Source organism: Danio rerio, chromosome 16, assembly GCF_049306965.1.
Source record: "Danio rerio strain Tuebingen ecotype United States chromosome 16, GRCz12tu, whole genome shotgun sequence".
Classification (NCBI taxonomy): Eukaryota; Metazoa; Chordata; class Actinopteri; order Cypriniformes; family Danionidae; genus Danio; species Danio rerio.
In genome coordinates this window covers 43,512,578-43,529,652 of record NC_133191.1, presented here as the reverse complement: position 1 = coordinate 43,529,652, position 17,075 = coordinate 43,512,578, and positions in this window count along the sequence as shown.

Genomic DNA, 17,075 nt, shown 5'->3' with positions numbered 1-17,075 from the left:
CAATTCTGAAAGCACACACACACACCATCCCCCGCCACACAGACACGCACACAAACACACACAAACAACAAACAGATGAGTTGTTCCGGATGTGTTTCGTTTTTGTAGGCTCCCGTCTGGGAGACAGTCAGCCGGCGTTCATTCATGATGTGGTCTGACACTCTCAGCAGCGAGTGGACCCACATGCACTTCATTTGGACCTGGAGAATGAAGCGGGATCCCAGAAAGCACTTTTTCTCATCAGAAATCTTTATCTGTATGTGCAATTTCAGATACTTTCTGCTTTATTTTTTTCCAGAGTCACGAGAACTGAGTTTGTTTCAGTGGCCGAGCCTGCAAGGAGAAGGTGGTTATCAATTCAAGGTTTCTTTTCTTCCCTTTAGATATGTTTAAAGGTTTGCAGATGATGCAAAAACCACATTTGAGACTGTTAAGCTTTCACACAGTGTGCTGTTGTTGTCTCTAAAAGCAATGGAGAATTCTGTGGCCGTCTTTACTGTGCTCATCTTAATGATGTTGATTTCAGGCTCATTGCAATAGTGCATACCAGACTTTATTACATTTATAAACGCACAATGATCAAATAATACAAATAAAACATCAACCAGGGTGAATTGCAGGCCATCTAATCTCATAAGTAAAAATATTAAATATAGTGAATTGCAATTTGTTCGTTCATTCATACATTCATTCATTCATTCATTCATTCATTCGTTCATTCATTCATTCATTCATTTATTCATTCATTCATTGAAAAATGATTTTACCATAATTGTCTCTTTCTTGAAACATTGCAATTACTGCAATACCTTTTAATATCCCGTTAGCTGCCTGCTCTACCAAATAGTTGACCATATTTTGACCGTTTTAAATAATGGTTTACAAACACAGCATTGTTGGTTTTCAAAAAAAATCTAACAAATATAATCCTGTTGCACTACTACACTTGATTTTTGTTTTTATATAAAAACAAGACAATTAAAAAAAAGCATGTTAAATGTGAATCTGGAATATTTTATGGCATACTTCAAAAAATAAAGAGGATTTAGTATTCAAAAATTATTTAATTTAATTATGTTTTTAAATAAATTGGTCTAAATAAATTTCAGATTTTTCTAGCATATGTATTAATCTTGATACGTTTACTATAAACCAACTTATCAACCGTTAGGTAGAGGTTGATATTACAGAAATAATGGGATGTGTTGAAAAAAAAAAATTTAAGGACGTAAAAATATGGTTTGCGCCATAGTGCATGGTCTAACAAGGTTGTGCCTATTCTCTTAATGAGTTATGGATGCGGTTTGAGAATAACGTGCATTAAACCAATCAGAGTCTCATCTCACATTCCCTTTAAGAGTTAGTTGCTATTTACATGGCGACTTTGTAAGTGGAAAAGCTGAATATAAAAACTAAACACTTCACTAGTGAGAAAACAGTTAAACAGAACATCTGCAGCGAGAATAAATAATGAGCCTCCTCCATTCAGCCTCTTTACTTTCTCTTTACTTCTTTACTTTCATGGATAAGGAAACTGTGTTGTACACATTGCAACACATAAGCACAAAGATTTGTTTCAAAACTAAAAACTAAAATTAGTTCTAATTTCCAGCAAACAAATAAATGAACAATAATAACGAGTTGTTGTCCAAAAACTATAGTTAATTATATCCAAACACGCATACTATTCTTATGCCTCAAATAGTGACGCATATTTCTCCAAAACCCAACAGGTGGAGAAATCTAAAGTTTTATAAAAACTAAAATAGATATGCATATAATCAATATCACTAAAATAACAACATTATACAAAAGCAAGTTGTCATGAATACCCTTCCCCCTCCCCCATGCAAGCAGTAATTTGTATATTTATGTAGAAAATTTTTAATTATTTAATTAATTTTGAAATATTTAATTTCTTTAATTCTTTTTCATATATAAAGATATTTGCGTATTGCAGTACATCCTGTGTGTATTAAGCAATGTATAAGCATTTACGGCACACAAATAATGTGCACTGCACTGGACTTTACACCTGCTTTCAACTGGTCAATTGTGCAGTTTATTTTAGTTTTGCAAAATAGCAATTGGAAACAATGCGCCTTAACACACCTCCTTTCTAGACCGGAACAGCCATGGGTCAACAAAACAGCTCAAATGGATTTGCTATTTAAAAAAAGGAGGCGCAAAATGGAAAAATTAGGGTTGCGTTGGTCTGAAAATAGCAACACATTGCACCAGAAACACCTCTTACGCCTTATTGCGCTGGGTGTATGATAGGGCAGTTAAGGGGATATTCTAGAATATTTATTAGTTTTGATCATTTTTAACATTTCTGATAACATAAAAATAAATGCTTGTACAAGCAGCATATGGTTTATTTGCTGTTTTGTAGAAATCATTGTATTGTATTTATATATTACATTTGGATCATGGAAATACAATTGATCTTGTCTGAAAATGTACTTAATTGTGTTTTATTTAGTATTTTATCTTTAATTATATTTATTTTGCTTTCATATAGGCAAAAACCTGGACACCTTCACAGGTTTTGTGAGATTCACCCACCACATATATCACCTTCTGCTTACGTTGTCATGTAAGTTAATATTATACTTGTAATACATTTTATTTATACTCTAAAATTAGTTGGGTTAAAATAACTCAACATATAATCCAATTATAGGTTATTATAGCACCTTCCCAACTATGGGTTATTTAACCCAATGCATTGGGTTATATAATTTAACTTAATGCATTGGGTTATTTTGATTAAATGTAATTTTTCCCGTTCTAGTATTACTATTGCTACAGTTACTAGTACTATTAGTAATTTTATATTTATGACCGTGTAAATAAATAACATATATTTTAAAAATACTTAAAATACTTTATTTCCATTGCATTTCCAGTTCCAGACACTTTTATTACAATAAAATAAGAACCACAAACAATGAAGAAACAGAACAAAGTGCAGACAGTTATAAAATGTGCAAGCAGAAAATCATGTGCTGATGGAGCAGAGAATGGAGTTCTGTGTGCTGTAAAGACTATCCAGCAGCTGCAGCAGGCTTCACTTAGTGTCCACAGTGTCCAATACATTATAATTATAGTTATTCATCCACACTTCTAAAAGATAGTCCTGCTTTTGTGCCACTCCTCCCATGATAATTAAGATTTTGTACTTTGGGATTGATATCTTTTACTGCTCCTACTCCTTAAAATACCAAATGATGCTTGCTTCAACCTTAAAACAGAAATTAAGAACATATTGTATAATCCTTTAATGAAGTTATATTAACATAGGTGTGAGCTTATAGACATAAATCAAGCAAATGGTGGTATTTTTTTTTTTTTTTTTTGAAGTTGGACACTCTCTCACTGTGACTGATGAGACATTTCTCCTGAAAGGGTTAAGAGTTGTCAGGTACAAGTCTTTTAACCAGCAAGGTCAGAGAAGGAACAGTTGACATTAATCATTTACCAGTGTGACACAATGGGGACCTGAGAGACTAGATAGCCTGGTGGAGCCAAACACACACTCATCAGGTCCTAGATAAAACACCACAGAGCAAATCAGCCAAAACAGATGTTCATTGCAGGGCCACACACTCTTAGTCTTTTTTTTTTTTTTTTTTTACAACATTGTCATCATTTACTTATATTTTTCGTGTGTTTCTTGACCTATAAAGCTTGTTTTAATAATTGGAAGATGAATCATGTCTTTTTTTAATTTTTATTTTGCGTCCAAAATTATGCACTATATACTATTTAATTAAACACTATTAGACAAGTGTATATTTAGTAAATAATTTAATATCAGGATAATGAAACATGCAGACTATTGATAATGTGGGCACTTCAAAATATTCAGAATCTGTTACTTTTATAGCTTTTATAACTTTTATATCATTTAAAACACTATTTATCATTATTTTTAATAAATGTTTTGATTGTTGCATTATTGTTGTTCATCACAGTACCAAATGGAGACTTGTAGTCAATTTTTTTCTCATGTTAATCTGACCCATTAAAAATTCTGTGATCATATTTAGGCCTTTTAATCCTAAACTCTGTACAGTAAGAATCCATTTGTTAATTTAAATATCAGTTTTCCCTATCAGATAATGAAAGCTGCCAAAGCATTTATTACCATTAGGTGATGTTAATTCCTTAATGCCTTTTTACTCATTAAAATCAGTCATTCATAATCATTTTAGTAAATGGAGTTAATAAATGTTATCAAAATATGGTTCTCATGTTCTCATATATGAAAATATGGTTCTCACTGTTAATTTAACGCATTAACTAATTTTTACTAATTAGACTTTTTTTTGTAAAGTGTTACCTTTTGTACTTTAGGATCCTTTTATTTACTCTGAAGATGTATATTTCACAATGAACCATTTCCTGTTTAATTTACCTGTGAAAGTAACCATTTTTTGCAGCTAATCCTAATACAATATATCGCGATTAAAGCTTCAGCAATCAATAGCAAACAAGAACATTTAATACTGGCAGAAACCTAAACACTATTTACTTATGCTTTAGTGTATGATAAACTAATTTAATTATAGAATTGTCACAGTATTTGCACTATATGTACTTAAAAATGTAGTCGATTAGTGCACAATAATGCACACTTAACAGAATCTCAAAAGATTTGTCACTGCATTAAACGTCTCACCTAAAATGCTGATGCCTCAAAATGTAAAAAAATAAAATAAAACAAAATAAAAATCAAAATGATTCAAGAGGATTAACTCAGGTTCATGAATAAATGAGTAAATTCACTCATTCATTTTCCTTTGGCTTAGTCCCTGATTTATCAGGGATCGCGGCAGCAGAATGAACCTCCTAAATGAAAATAAACATTGATCAGTGAACATAAACAGAAGATAAACAATATTTACTTAATATGAAAGAAAAAACTTGTGGTGAAAAACTCAAACGTGTCACTTGCAAGAACGAATCTCATTGGTTCTCACACAACAAGCAAGCATGCCTAAGTTTTTATGACTAAACATGAATGCTGTAAAAATTGTTCACTAATCAGTGTTTAAACATAAAGTAAAAACCTAAATTATATCAGCTCATCTTGTCATTTAAGAAGTATAATCTTTGGGGTATGAACGTTTTGAAGGGTTTTATTCACATACAAACATTGATCAGTGAACGCAAACGGAAGATAAACAATATTTACTTAATGTGGAAGAAAAAAACTCTTGCAGAAATCTCATTGGTTCTCACACGTCAAGCAAACATGATAGAGTTTTTAAGACTAAATATGAATGTTGTAAACATTGTTCATTGATCAGCGTTTACATGTGAAGTAAAACCCTGAATTATATCTGCTCACTATGTCACTTACATTCACCTTTGCATAAAAGACTGTTACGCCGGTTTCACAACCCATGAGCGGCGTTGCTATTTTTTCAGCATACATGTTCACAACCGGGACTTACACCGGGAGCAGAGCAGCATGTCAGCGTCAAGCAGGAGCAGTGTGTGAGGTCACAGGATTGTTTGCTTTTTGATTAAAGTACATTGCTTTCATCAGTGTTGGGATTACCACTATTATCGAATCTCAAAGCATTAACTGGGGCACGTGCCCTACTAATTAGGATCTACCGATAGGCATTAGCCCCTTTCACACATACAAAGGTTGTATGTGTAAACAGGTCCTTTTTGAAAATACCGGTAAATTCGTTCTGGCTATTTTCCGGAAAGAGAAGTTGTAACATTACCGGCAATTTGCCGGAATGCTGCGCTGTGTGAATGCAGAAGGAAGATTCCCGTAATAAGCGCGTGCACGTCTAGAACGTGCTGACGTGAGACGTCTGCTTTAGCCGATCACAACAGTCAGACGCATTTACGTCCGCGCGGTTTGTGAGAATAAAAGCCTTTGAATATTTTTCCAGACACATTTAGCTGCTAGAAGTTAGTCAGATCACGTTTATATGTTCTTCTTAATGCCAACTGTGTAAATAATCATCGATGAGATGCTTATGATAAGCCGTTGTTTGTTTACGTTCGTGTGCCTGTGAAACAGCCTGTGAGCGCCAGCACACGCACATATTATGAACATCTCGACATGCGAAAGTGATCCTGAGAAAGTTGTTCACAATATTGATCATCCACAGAGTTTGTAATTTAGGCAAATGTTTACAAATACAAGCGCAGCCGTTTAAAGCTCATTTGTGGTGAATGATGTCAGAATTTACCGGTATTTTGGAATGGATGTGTGAATGCTCTTTTCCGGAAAATTTCTGTAACGTCCTCGCCTGTGTGAACAGCGCTTTTTTCAATATACCGGTAAAGTCTTTCCGGAAATTTTCCGGATATTTACCGGTATCACTGTGTGAAAGGGGCTATAGTCTCTCTTAACTTGCAAGAACAAAGCTCATTGGTTCTCACACATCAAGCAAGCATGCTTGCATTTTTGACTAAATATGAATGCTATAAACATTGCTGATCAGTGTTTACATGTGAAGTTAAAGAAGAACAATCTTTGGGGTATGAATGTTTTGAAGTGACAGAGCTTTGGATTTTAATTTACGGAAAAACAAATTCTAAAATAGATATATAAATCGAATACACAACATTCTTCACTTTTTGTCCTACTTTTTAAGACATTGCTGCACTTGACATGCATTGCTGCAAGTCGATTTTTCTTTTTTCAATGACTGCAGCCAATTTTTCCATTAAATTCTCAGTGTGCCATGATCTTCCAGCCTCAGACAGCTGTAACTTCATCTTCCTCTTTTGCCTTTTTTCCCTCCCCTGTCTCCCATCACCTAAGAATGAGAGTGTCTCTCCAGCCTGATATTTCTGTTTGCAGAAGTCTGACCTTTTTCTGAACTGTTCTTAAGTGAAAGGCACTTTCAGCTGTGGAATCAGATGGCAGTAACCATATGCTGCTCAACTGATACAAAGGTGGGAAGGGAGGGAGTTTAGAGAGAGTCTGCATGCTGTGGTGAAAAGGAAAGTGTCGTGCCACGTCTCTTTGTGGCGGTAAGGGGGTCTGTTTGTGCGTGTGTGTGTGTTTGACGTGCTGAGAAACACACAGACAGTCAGCTTTGCCATTGAGATGGCGCTTTTACATGGATGAGTGCAGTGAGCAAACAGAATTCTTTCCTTTGTGGAGCACTTTGTAAGAGAGTGTTTGCATGGCTCTGAGTGTTCAATAGTGCATGTAAGTGGGTGGGTTTGCGTTTGCTGGCAGATGAGGGATGCTGAAATCTCCTGGTTTGGGTGTAATAAACTCCTCTTGACCCTTGAGTTCAGTGGATTTGGGAGTCAGACTTTCGCTCCTCTGGGCCGCTGACCACTCCGTTTGATTGGCTCACAGAGTGACAGAGATAGAGAACTAGGGCCAGCTGTGAGTGGTCAAATGCCACTGCTTCTGAACTAGCAACAATCGACCACCTACATGCTTTATAAAACATCAGCTTGTTGTTTGTTGTTAAAACGAATATTTAATTGGGATGTTTTGTACTTTTTAATGAAGTGTGATGTTTAATGAGAAATATGGAGGTCAGGAACTAATTGTACATGTTCAGATACAGAGTTAATTGAAACATAGCAATATTAGGCATGGGATGATGACCGTTTTCAAGGTTTACCACAGTTTGGAAAAGTCAGGGTTTTAAAACCGCCAAAACTTTCTGCTATAACGTTCCTGTATGTGTACAATTTTGTTGTTGTTTTTTAGGACAACAGTATTTCCAACAGAAAAGATATACAAAGATGCAATTTTAAATGAAAGAAATCAGTGTTTTTGAAGCAAATGAAGACAGCAGAAGTCAATGATTCATTTGAGTTATTGACACCTGACATGTTTACTGCTCCAAAATATTTTAAATGTTTCTGAAAATAAAATATATTGTGTTCAAAGAGGAACAGAGGTTTTTGATTTTTACCCAGACACACAAAAGTAATATATTTTAGAGCAGGAATCACAACACCGTGAAACCGTGATATTTTTATCCAAGGTAATCATACCATCTTTAACTCATACCAGCCCATGTCTAAGCAATATACATTTTGGATCATAACTATAGACAAACTAAATTATTTATTATAGTTAACAAAAAAAAAAACTTTAATTATTTTTGTTACTTACTACTTAACCTGAAAAAGAAAATCAGATATATAAAAAGTATTTTTATAAAAATTTAATTTGCTTGTTTCTAAAAATTTCTCATTTTCCATTTATGTGTTGTAAAATTGACTAAAATTTAAATGATTACTGCAATACAGTACATTGAATGTCCAATCAAAAACTAGAAATCAATGAAAATTACGTGATAATGTAAAAAATTATGAAAATTAAATTCAGGTTATGAAAATTATAATCTAATTCAATCTAAGAAATCTGATAATAATCTCCTTTTACCCTAATGAAGGGTTGCATTATTGCAGTTTTAATGGAATAGCCATGCTAATAAATACTTTAAAATTTTTTTTTTTTCACTTTTATTCGACTGCCTTGGACTTACAATTTTGCTGTTTGAAATGCAATCTTTATATAATGCTGCTGAAATAGCACTGGGACATTGCCTATTGTTGTTATTAACCACATTCTAGAAATGATTTTTAGTCAAATAATTGTCAAATAAGTATTGTAAAATGGATTAATTTAATAAATACTGAAATAAAACTTTTGATTGTATCAAAACAACAAATCTAATCAAAACTGAAAATCAATGAAAGCTATATGATCTTATCAAAAATGATGAAAAATATATTTAAAACATTGTAAAATCTAATTCAATCTTATCAAATCCAATAAATTACCATGTTTATTTAATGCTGCTGATATAACAGCATTGGCATATTGGCCATTTTGCTATTGTTATTATTACAAACGTCTATAATTGATTTTCACTCAAAGAATGTTCATTTTTTAATGCATAATAACTCATTAAAATCAATTATTCTTAATCATTTTGTTTAATGGAGTTAATAAAAAAACTGTTGTATTTATTTTATTAACTTTAACAACTATATATTATGAGCAATTATGGAAAATACATTTAAAACAGAATGAAATCCAATTCAATCTAATCAAATCCAATAAATTACTATGCTTATTTAATGCTGCTGAAATAGCGTTGGGGCATTGCCTATTTAGGTGTTGTTATTAACACAATTCTAGAAATTATTTTCAGTCAAAGAAATGTCAAATAATTATTGTAAAATGAGATTTATTTAATAAATACTGTAATAAAACTTTTGATTGTATCAAAACAAAAAATCCAATTAAAACTTCAATCAAAAAAAAAAATCAATAAAAATTATATGTGATTGTTGAAACTTTTGAAAAATAAATTTATAACAGTATGGAATCTAATTCACTCTATCAAATCCATTATATTACCATGTTTATTTAATGCTGCTGAAATAGCATTGGGACATTGCCTATTTAGTTATTTTTATTAACATCTAGTTTATGAAATTAATAAAATCCTGCTAGATTTGGCATTATGCCGCTTTGTTTACTGCAGTAACTACAGGCAACACCATTTATTTCTGCAGCTCTATAGGTGCAAACCTGCTGAATTAGCTACATTTAATAGATTTCTATTCAGAATATGAATAATGTTTTAGTTTTCACTTAGTTTCTTACGTTAATATTTAGCTAATTTACTGTAAGTAAAAATTTTGCCAGTGTTTCTAGTTAATACCTAAAGTGGTTATAAAGTCTTAAAATATATGGAAAGAGTCTTAAAAAAAGGTCTGAAAAGGTAATGAATTTCACTCTCTGATTCCTCTATTTATTTATTCATTCATTCATTTTCTTGTCGGCCTAGTCCCTTTATTAATCCAGGGTTGCCACATTGGAATGAACCGTCAACTTATCCATCACATTTTTACGCAGCGGATGCCCTTCCAGCCGCAACCCATTTCTGGGAAACATCCACACACACACTCATTCACACTCATACACTACGGACAATTTAGCCTAACCAATTCACCTATACCACATGTTTTTGGACTGTGGGGGAAACTGGAGTACCCAGAGGAAACCCACACGAACACAGGGAGAACATGCAAACTCCACACAGAACTGCCAACTGACCCAGCCGAGGCTCGAACCAGCAACCTTCTTGCTGTGAGGCAACAGCACTACCTACTGCGCCACTGCGTCACCTTCCTGTATTTATTCTGATTTAAAATATTTAATATTTAATATTTAGTGTCTTGCAATTATATTAGAACATTCTCAGAACCTAGCATTGACTAAACAACTTTCACATTGTTTCACATTTAGAAACCTGTGTGTTTTTATTTGTATGAGGAACACACCAAAATAATGAATAATTTGAATAACTGATTTTAAAAGCAGGGCTTTTTCTCATATGAATTTGAGAAACACCTTGTTCTAGGTTAAATTATTTTTTGAACTATGTACTTTATTTAGTAAAAAAAAAAAAAAAAAAAAAAACACCAAATCAGCATTGTAATTAGTTTTGAACATGACACCGAAGTATGGAATAATGATGCCCAAAAATGATCTTTTAATCAAAGGAATAAAGTTTAAAAATAGAAAAACATTTAAATTCAGGGTGTCCACAGGGTCTTAAAATTATTTAAAGTTGATAAATCAATGTAGAGAAATTTATGTCCCTTAAAAAGTATTAAAAAGTCTTAGATGCTATTTTGCAAGGTCTTAAGTTTGATATCATTTTTGACTATGTAATATATAGTTGTATGCTAAAGTTTGCCTGAAATTAATCTGCGTTTATGAAATCAATAAAGTTCTGCTAGATTTGACATCATGCTGCTTTGTTTACTGCAGCAATCAAGGCAACACCGTTATTTCTGCAGCTGTATAGGTGCCGCCTGCTGAATTAGCAAGATTTAATAGATTTTTATTCAGTATATGAATAATGTTTTAGTTTTCGATTAGTTTCTTACAGCTTTTTCCTCATATGAATTTGAGAAACAACTTTAAATAGGTTAAATTATTAAATCTTGCGCCAGAAACTCTCCGATAACCACTGTACAATTCTGAAGTGGGCTTAACAAACCACATTTAAGAGACACACTGTTTCATTTCCATACGCACCATGCGTATGTCACTTTCATTTAACACTCTAGGACTTGTCATGCACCCGCACAATCATGCCGTTTTTGGCATGATTTGTTAATATTTTCAGACCAACTCAACCCTAATTTTCACATTTTGCATCACGTTGTTTAAATAGCAAATCTATTTGTGCCACTTTGTGGACTCATGGGCGCGCTGGTCTAAAATAGAGGTGTGTTAAGGCGCATCGTTAGCAGTTAAATTTTTTTAACTGTATACTTTTTATTTAGTACACCGTAAAAACCCAACAGTCTATTTTATCAAATGAAATGAGTGTAGTAGTTACCTCAAAAGTTACTGAAAGTTGACTCCACTCATTTGAAAAGAGTTTTGAACTCAGTGTTGAAGGTAATGAGTTAATTAAATATAGATTAGTTTTCAACTCAAATGGTTTGTTACAATCGGTTTGCTCAAATGGTTTGAGTTGCCTTATTGAGTTTTACAGTACTCAGTTGGGTTGAGTTCTCTTCATTTATTGGGTTTTTCTGTGCTCAAATTGCTTCATTTACTCAAATGGAGTAAGTTTACAGTACTCATTAGGATTAGTTTTTGAACTTAAACCGTTTTAGGAAACCGATTGCAACAAACCATTTGAGTTACCTTAACTTTTTCGGTTTTACAATGTAAAAAAGCACTAAATTGTGCATATTGTAATTATTTTTAAAGTATCACTTGACACTGAAGTAATGTTGCAGAGAAATCAGCTTTCAATCACAGGAATAAATAAAAAAATAATAATAATAAATTATTAATTAAATTATTAAAATAATAAATTTAATAAATTGTAATAATATTTTACCATTTTTATTGCATTTTTAATTTTATAAATGCAGCCTTGCATATTATAAGACACTTGTTTTGGAACAGTGGTGTGTTCTTTGTGGTACTACTGCATTGTAACGTTCATCTGAAATCATATCATAACTGCATTATGATTTCAATTAGGCTTAAATTAGTAACTGCAAATATTGCAAAATGCTTTCTTTCAACCTCCTCATAAAGATCAAGATTCCATACACACACACATGCACATGCACTATCATAATCTTCAATATGGAGAGGGCATTAGAGGAAAAGGAAGGATGTTAGTTACAGGAGCAACATTAATTCATTCCTCCAGCTCCTCTTTGAAGAGCACAGGCAGCAATGACAGGCTAAACGCTTCCAGAGATGTCACATTTCCAGCCAATCTTAAAGAGCTCGAGCCTGCACTCTTCCTTTCATGTTTGATTCTGTTTTCAAGATTCTATGATAAACAGACGAGGACGGACTGGGGGCAGGAGAGAAAGAGAGACACACAGACAGAGAGAGAGACACAGAGACAGAGGGCGACAGGGAGGAGGGCAAGTCTATGCTGTCAGGGGGAACCAGATGCCTTTGCAAATTGGCCCTTTGTCTCTTTCATAAGGGTTTGGAAACGCAAGTCCAAATTAAGACCTGGAATTTGCCTTCAGCCTTCTAGGATTGCAAGGACAGTGCGCCAAATTCAATTCATTTACGTTTTCAGGCCACCAGATTGTGATTGTTCAGATGTACAGTGGTCAGGTTAAACAATTCTTCACATGAAGTCAATTGTGGTCGCAAAGTTGAACTGGTTATGAAAGAGACGTCAAGTGGTGAACCAGTGCTCTTGTTTATTGTACTAAATAATAGCCACATCATCATTGAAATTGATTTGAAGGACAGTTTTTACTAACTTTTTAACTTGTTTTGTTTTTCTTGTTTAGTAAAAATGCAGGGCGGGACTTGATTTGATCCATCAGGAGTTGAGACAACCTAAATGATAAGTGTGACTGATGCTGAGGATAAGGATCATAACTGAAATGAATGTATCAGTTGCCAAGACTATGGGATGTTAGAAATATCATGGTATTTTTGGAAACTATGCAGTTATATTTTTTTAAATACCCTAAAAATTACCGCATTGAATAAATGGTGTAGTAATAATGTGTTATTTTAAACATGTACCATGGCACTATTATTGCTATCCTTAACCTCCTAGGGCTTAGTGGCCATGAACGTGGACGGCACATTTTAGCTTTTAAGTGGCTATTTAAAATACTTTGAATGTTTTATATTTTGTTACAGACATACAGTGTCATCCTGCAACTGTTTTGAAGCATATGAAATGTCCCAAACTCTATTTTAACTGTGCAAAATGGGAAAAATGTTGTTTTTACTCTCTGATAATCAATACATGTTAAATAATTTAAAAACATTACATTAAAAACATTCAGTAAAACAGTTTTTATGTAAATTTGGACCTCAAGTCCTCATATATGGACATATTTTTTCTCTAAAAGTACATCATATCATCATATTAGGTCCCAATAAGCCCAAATAGCAAATCCATATTCACCAGAGAGTTTCTTATAAACACTCCACATTTTGAGAAAAAAAGTGGAATTCTGAGTGTGCATCACACAGGTGAGGGGGCTTGACAAACCAGATGTAAGAGACACCCTTTCCTCCTCATATGCACTAGACACTGTCTTATAAACACTCTATTTTTTCATAAAACATTGTGCAATTATACATGGGCTGGACAAACAATCAGTAGAATGCACACTCTTTCTTCTCCATATGCACCAAACACTTTCTTATAAACACTCCACGTTTTTAAAAGAAAACATTTGAGTGAGTGTTTGAGTGAGTGAGCTTGACAAACCACCAATTTTTCTTCAATCTCTCTTTAGCCCCTTTCACATTTTTTTAATTATCGGCAATTTTCCGAAATGGGATCATGTGTGAATGGGCCCTTTTTTAAAATACTGGTAAATTCGTTCCAGAAATTTTCCAGAAAAAGAAGTTGTAACATAACTGGTAATTTGCTGGAATGCTGCTCTGTGTGAACGCAGAAGGAAAATTGCTGGAAAGGTTGCGTTCATGTTTAGAACATCTACTATAGCCAATCAGAACATTCAAACGCATTTACATCCGCGCTGACTATAAATATTAAAGAATTGGAATATTTTTCCACTTTTAGCTGCTAGATGTTAGTCAGATAACATTTCTGTTTCTTCTTAATGCCAACTGTCGAAAAAATGATAGATAAATTCTTATGATAAACCGCTGTTTGCTTACCTTCAAGCACTGCTTCAGTTGCTTGATGCGTGTGCACGTGAAGAAGTGCTGCGGTGAGCACCAGCACAAACACATATTATGTACTCTCGACATGCGAAAGTGTTCCTTTTCATCAAAGTTGTTTACAAATTCTGTGGATGGATAAGTATTGTGATGTATTCAAATGTGTAAACATCTTCTGCGCTTCTGCCTTTGGATGTCTCTGGGACCATAATCTGCTGCATGAATGCTAACGCTTTAAATAAAAGTGAAACCGTCAACAAAAGCTCGCCCCCTCTATGTTTGCAAATACAAGTGCAGCCAGATTGTCCTTGCCTGTGTGAACAGCGCTTTTTAGAATTAATCTGTAAAGTCGTTTTGGAAATGTTTTGGATGTTTAAGGATAGGGCGGGCAAGGAGCTTTTGACACAATCTTTCTTTTCTTTATGTACCTGATACTTTCTTATAAACAATCTGTTACAGAGAAAACATTGTGCAGTTATTTAGTTTAGCATAGATAGGAAAAAGTATATTTACGCAGGTGAGTGGGCATGGCAAACCACCTGTAAGTGAAGCTCTTTCCAATCTCAGCTAAACTAACTTCAAATTGTCATGTCATCAAATTATTTCTGCTCTCTGGGGATTTCTTTTATAAGTTGCTTTGGATAAAGCTGTCTGCTAAATTAACAAATGTAAATATCAATTAATCAAATGGGTTCAATCCTGCTGTGGTGACCCCTGATAAATTAGGAACTAAGCTGAAGGAAAATGAATAAATGAATGAATAAATGAATGAATAAATGAATGAATGAATGAATGAAAACATTTCCCAAATATAGAAATATGGATACAATTTAGCTTGTCAGTCATTGGTGTCTTTGTCTCACTCTCGTAATAAGCAGTTAGAATCAGTCAGCACCCTTGCCTTGGATGTTTAGGACAGATGTTTTGAAGAGCTAAATTTAAAGTCCTCCTGCATATGTGACTGAGCAGTTAAAGGACTGAGATCCACGGGAAATGTTCCGCATGGCATTGTGCTGGAGTTTAGGAGTAAATGTGAGCCAGAGAGAATCATGTGGTGAGTTTAACCACATCCTTTTGACATCTCAAACCGACCCCCTCCTCTCCTGCTCCCTCTTTCTGAGGTCTGTGGAGGATTCTGTGTCCCAACACAGTGTTAGGGGGCAATAAAAGCCTTTGGGGAAACAGAGCATTTCCAGCCAAACTCCGGAAAAGAGGCAGTAAAGGGAATGTTAACCCAGGCAAAGAAAGAGAGAGAGGGGGGAAAAAATTTTGAGCACCCATAAAAATAAAATCATAAAAATACCAGAACAGTAGTGAAACATCTTTTCATTATTCTTAATAAAACCCCTAAACAAGCTCTCAATAATGGGTAAGGTTTCATAACAAGGGACTGGTTAAATGTCTATGAATCTTGTTAAAAGATATTGGTTAGAGAGAGAGGCCGTTACATGGTCAGTTACGGCGACGGGTCACTCGATAAATCTGCCTTGTGCTTCCTTCAACAGGACAGACAGAGCACATGTTCACCGTGATGCTCTAGAAAACACGTGGAAGGCGAAGCAAAGACATCCAGTTCATGGGATCTCCTTCAAAACAGAGAAGCACAGGTTTGAGAAACTTAAAATTGAAAGTCATAGATGTCGACTGATTTTGGCCAAATTTTAATTCTGTCATTATTTACTCACCCTCCACTTGTTCCAAACTTTCATGATTTATTTATTGGTTCTCTCAAAAGAAGATTGTTTATAAGATTGTTTGCCACTGATATCCACAGGGGTTACAGCGTATATAATAAGTATTGAACACGTCTTGTTTTTTTCCTGGTAATAATATTTCTAAAGGAGCTATTGACATGGAATTGGTAAAAACCCAAACAATACAAGCATAAATATAAAACAAAACAAAATAAAAATATGAAAAATTATGTGAAATAACAATGAAATGACGTTAGGAAAAAAATACTGAACTACTAAAACGTGTTTAATACTTTATATAAAAGACTTTTTTGGTGATGGCAGCTTAAAGACTCCTCTCATATGGAGAATGAAGTAATAGGAATTTCTCAGGTGTGAGTTTAACAGAGTGGTCAAATCTTGTTGGTTGTGTGTGCTTTTGTCTATCAAATCTGATCTTTAATTCGTATTTCATATTGGATTCAAGTCAGGTGATCGACTAGGCCATTCTACAGCTTGATTTTCTTTTTCTGAAAGCATTTGAGAGTGTCCTTGGCTGTGTTTTGGATCATTGTCTTGCTGAAATGTCCACCCTGGTTTTATCTTCATCATCCTGATAATGTAGAAGCAGCTAATATTCATTTACTATGATGAAGGGCAGAAGGTTGCTGAAGAACTATAGAGATTGCAGCTGCTGTCTGGGCTTTCACTGCCTTTCTACACCTCCCTTTTTTCATGTGTTTAATACTTTTTATTACTCATAACTTAATATATAAACTAATTAGATTTGTTTTCTTTGTATATATGGATTTCTTTGGTTGTTACCAACATCTGGGGAAAATGTCAAGTCAACGGCAACTTTAGGAATATGTTTTCTGAGAAAAATTGTGACTTGTTAAATTTTTCCCGCTGTATCTATGTCAATGACTGTCAGTTTCCAACATTCTTCAAAATATTTTATTTTGTGTTCAACAGAATAAAAAAACTTTGTTAAACATTTGAAACCACTCAAGGGAAATTATAAGATAATTAATGGGTAATTAAAAAAAATAATAAAATAATAATAATTCTTTTTATTTGTAAATGCTGCCATTCTGGGCACCCAAGGTCGTTTTAAAGTGTGAAGATTATCACTGCTCCTTAGAACCAGGGGAAGCGAGTTCCATAGTCAAGGAGCCAACTGTTGGACAATTTTTATACCAAAATTTTTTTCTCTTTCT